At 44.0% G+C, this 4,644-nt stretch overlaps 1 pseudogene; it reads left to right on the top strand.

Annotated features, from left to right (window-relative positions):
• Positions 1 to 1,960: 1,960 nt before the first annotated feature.
• Positions 1,961 to 2,336, top strand: LOC138847776 (phosphatidylinositol N-acetylglucosaminyltransferase subunit Y-like; annotated as a pseudogene).
• Positions 2,337 to 4,644: the final 2,308 nt, after the last annotated feature.

Genomic DNA, 4,644 nt, shown 5'->3' with positions numbered 1-4,644 from the left:
AAAGGCAACTGACAGAACTATAAAATTGAGAAAAGATTAATATCCAGGATCTATAAAGAGCTCAAGAAACTCCACAACAACAACAAAATAATTCAGTTAAGAAATAAGCAAAGGATTTCAACACGCATTTTCCAAAGAGAAAATTCAAATGGCCAACAGACGCATGAAAAAATGCTCAGGATTACTAGCCATCAGGGAAATGCAAATCAAAAGCACAATGAGGTTTCACCTCACCCCAGTTAGAATGGCTTTCATTCAGAAATCAACAAACAATAAATGCTGGCAAGGATGTGGAGGAAAATATACCATAATCTACCACTGGTGGGAATGTAAACTGGTATATCCATTGTGAAAGACAGTATGGAAATACCTCAGAAAGCTGAAAACAGATATACCACACAACCCAGTATCCCACTCCTGGGAATTTACCCAAAGGAAATGGAATCAGCCGATGAAAGAATTATCTCTGCCCTATGTTCACTGCAGCTCAATTCACAGTAGCTAAGATAGGTAATCAATCCAGATGTCCATCAACTGATGACTGGATAAAGAAATTATGGTACATATACACTGCAGAACACCACCCAGCCAGTCCTCAACCTTTGTTCAACTAAGCATCTCTAAGCAATGATTTATGCCATCCTAGGCATAACTTGGACTATCCTAGGTAATTCTGTAGGCCATTTATATAACAAGTGTACTTGCAGCCCTAATGTGTTAATTTATAGAATGAAGTGCTCTACATGGCCTCCGAAGCCCAGAAATGGATTAAACACAATCCACAGTTCATAAAACACATTTCATTTCAGTACTGGCCTACATATTTTGTGAAGTCACATTTGGTGGTATGAAGACTTATCAAAACCTTAGGTTCTTTTACCTACTCTTAAATAAGCGTTCTACCCAAGCAAGGATGAGGACATGGTAAAAAGATGAAGACAATTCAAAAAGTTAGGAGCAGTTTAATGGCATAATAGAGAGGCACCTTACTCCTCTAGTCTAGAGGAAGATAGTTTTAAAAAGAGGGAGAGAGCAATTTCAGAGAACCCTTAGTTTTTTAGGATGGATTAGATGGTTATTAACATCACTTACAAAAGTGTCTTGAACTTAATGGAGCTTATGTTGAGAGAGCATATTTATATTTTTTATTTTTCTCTTATAGTTCCATTTTGCCATGAACATTGTGATGTCTCCAACTCTTGTAGAATTTGCTGATTTTTCACCTTCAATTATGTCTACATTTGCTTATTTCTAGGCAAGATGGTTTACTGAGAATATTTCCATAGTTGTTCCTTCTGATAAACTGATACATTCATCAACATAAAATAACCTTTCTGGTTTCTTACAACCATTTCTGACTTAAAGTCTGTTATATCTGAAATTAGAACAGCTGCCTCAGTTCATCCAAGAATATTCAGGTAGTTTTTACTTATTTTCTTAGTTCCTACCAGACACATAATGTAAGACACAACTTAACACAAGACTCTAGTGTGATTTGATACTACATAAACTCCAAAAGAAGCAGCAGGGAGGGTAAACAAATGGGGGGTCGCCAGTGGCCAGGCCATGCTGAGAGGGGCGCATGGCATGCTTACCTCAGTGCTGTGGGTGTCTGGGGTACTTGCATGAGACAAGGTCACAGCCCCCAGCAGATCAGAGCAAAAGGGCAGGGCAGATGCCCAGCATTTTTCCACACAACCCTGCTGGAGTTTCTGGTGTGCCCACTCTCCAAGAAGCCGCTCAGATATGAAGCATTAATCAATGACCTGAGTAATGAAATGCTGAGAAAAGCCTATCCAATCACTGACAGGATTCCTAACTTCATGCCACAGGCAGCAAGGACAACCCAAAAAATAAAGAAACAGAGCAGCAATAGATCATAATTTTTAAAAAACACACCTACATTTTCTCAATACCATATTCCTTTTAAAACAAGGTGACAGGTAATAAGTTCAAGAAAATGTTTCTCTCTCTTCTTATGCTGATATTCCTTATTCCACTGACATCTCCAGCTGGATTTAGGGGGAAGAAAATGTCCCACAGGGTATCCCAGTACCACCAACCTCTGCTTCTACAGTTTGTTCCTGCCATGTCCCATAGCAGTCCATGTGTTCTTGCACCTTTAGACTTGGATAGGCATTAAACTCTTCAGGCCTAGCTAAAGCAACCAGAGTCAAGGTGGTATACAAATTCATGATATGTTGGGCATTCATCTCTGAAAGTTCTACTTGGTAGAAATACTTGAGATCACTAATTGAGAAAACCAATTATCATGTTCATCTTGATGCAATGAGAAGAACACAACGTAATTTCTCTGACACTGTGGTTAAAAAATAAAAAAGTATAACCTGAATCCAATCTTCTATCTATCAAAGCAATCTGAAGAACATTTTACAAAATTCTATGAAATAATGGCTTCACCTTCAAAGCACTCAAGGTCATGAAAAACAAAGGCTGGAAACCATTCTGTTCAGTACTTAAAGAAACATGTTTTCTAGGAAAGCAAACAAAAGCAACTAAATATACACAATGTCTGGGAGTAAACAGAACCCATAACATTTCATGATAATTAAAATTCTAATAGCCTGAAGAAAGAACCAACCCATGGAGAGCTATGCCACTTTCAAAGAGGAAGAATTAACTTGAAAAACATGCCAATTTTCCCAAAATTGACTTCGGGAATCAGCATAGTTTAAGTCAGCGGCCATGTACCTTCCTGGACCTCCATTCTTGACGTGTGTGCAAGGGAAGGTGTCAAAGGCAGACAACAAGCAGGAGCTGGCCACTGGCCAAGGAGCAGCCAATCACACCTGGAGCTGCTGTGCTTCCCGAAGCTCCACCCTAGAGCCGAGAAAAGCCCCACCTGTGGAATGGGCCTCCCTCTCCAGTCTTGCCCTCTGAGCCCCAGAGCTCAACCCCAGGCCCTACCCCCCACCACACAGAAGTGGTCAGCCGCACCCCCGGGCCAGGTGCTGCTCACACGCAGGCTCCCGCTCAGTTCCCAGGGAGTGAAATGGGTCTGGCATCACGGCCCAGGCCTAGCGTTCTCAGCTCGCCACAGTATCACCTGGAAGCCACCCCCCCACCTCCCAGTCCTCCCCTGACCCAGGCCAAGCCCATTCCCCTACTCACGAAGCAAACCAGAAGACCTCTGCTGGGGGCTGTAGGAACTGGTAGAGACCACCTCAGGCCAGAACTCTGCCACAGAGACTGCCATCTGGGACCTCCCACACCAGACCTGAAACAGAAGTTCTGCATGCCTACTCACTTTGGCCAGAAGTGGAAATGCGGTTCAGCTCTCCTGGGGCCGGAAATGCAACAACCGCCAGGCATGCATTTTACCTGCCACCAGGGGTCCAGTGCGTGAGCTGTGGGTGGGAGGCAGGGCTGCTACTTGCTTGTGACCGGCCCTCCTGGGGCCCTTTCTTCCCCCAGACCCACAACGCAGACATGTTTTGATTGTTACCAGCTGTGGGAGGGTGTGCAGGACAGCTCCTGGCTTCCACAATGAAGAATTATCAGTAGACCGTGGTTGGGAAAGACTGCAGAGGGGCTGTTAAGTCTCCGACATTCTGAATAAAATGGAAATGGTTCAGAATTCAACAGAAACAAGACGTGTTTATGGGGTCTAGGGTCACCCCGAAGTGAAATGCGCACAGTGTTAAGTCACTTTTTCCTCTTTTAGGGAGTAGATGCCTGGACAAGAAACAGGTGAATCCAGTCACAGCCAATGAGCAGATTCCTACTACCCTTTAATAAATCCTCTTCAATAGGGAGTGGTGTGAGGGACCGGCACTGGGGCATAGTAGACTGAGCCTCCGCATGCAGTGCCGGCATCCCATATGGGCGCCGGTTTGAGTCCAGGCTGCTCTTCTTCTGATCTAGCTCCCCGCTATGGCCTGGGAAAGCAGTGGAAGATGGCCCAAGCCCTTGGGCCCCAGCCACCGTGTGAGAGACCTGGAAGAAGATCCTGGCTCCTGGCTTCGGATCAGGCCAGCTCGGCCAATGTTCGTCTGGGGAGTGTAACAGTGGACGGAAGATTCTCTCTCTTTCGCTCTCTCTCTCTCTCTGCCTCTCTGTAACTCTGCCTTTCAAATAAATAAATCTTTTTAAAAAAATTTTCATGGAATAATTGAATTATACATTTAGAGGCAGATGTTGTGATGCAACAGGTTGCACCACTGATTACAACTGCATCCCATATGAAGAGTGCCAGTTCTAGTCCCACAACCTTCACTCCCAATGCAGCCTTCTGCTAATGCATCCAGCGAGGCAGCAAATGATGGCCCTAGTGCTTGGGCCCCTGCCACCCACATGGGAGAACTGGAGGGAGTTCCTTGCTCCCAGCTCTGCCTCACCCAGTTCTGGTTGTTGCAGGCATTTGGAGAGTAAATCAGAAGGTGGGAGTTATTCTCTCTCTCTCTCTCTCTCTCTCTCTCTGTGTGTGTGTGTGTGTGTGTGTGTGTTGCTCTCAGTCTCTTTTGACTTCAAGTAGAGGAAAATAAACATTGTTAGAAAAGAGAAAAAATAAAATAAATCCTTCAATAAAATAAAATAAAATAAAATAAAAAAATAAAATAAAATCCTTTAAAATATAGTAATTTTAGGCCGGCACTGCTGGTCACTTGGCTGATTCTCCGCCTG

The sequence above is a fragment of the Oryctolagus cuniculus genome, assembly GCF_964237555.1.
Source record: "Oryctolagus cuniculus chromosome 16 unlocalized genomic scaffold, mOryCun1.1 SUPER_16_unloc_1, whole genome shotgun sequence".
NCBI classification, from domain to species: domain Eukaryota; kingdom Metazoa; phylum Chordata; class Mammalia; order Lagomorpha; family Leporidae; genus Oryctolagus; species Oryctolagus cuniculus.
The sequence above is the reverse complement of the archived record's forward strand: the minus strand, read 5'-3'. Positions and strand labels throughout refer to the sequence as shown.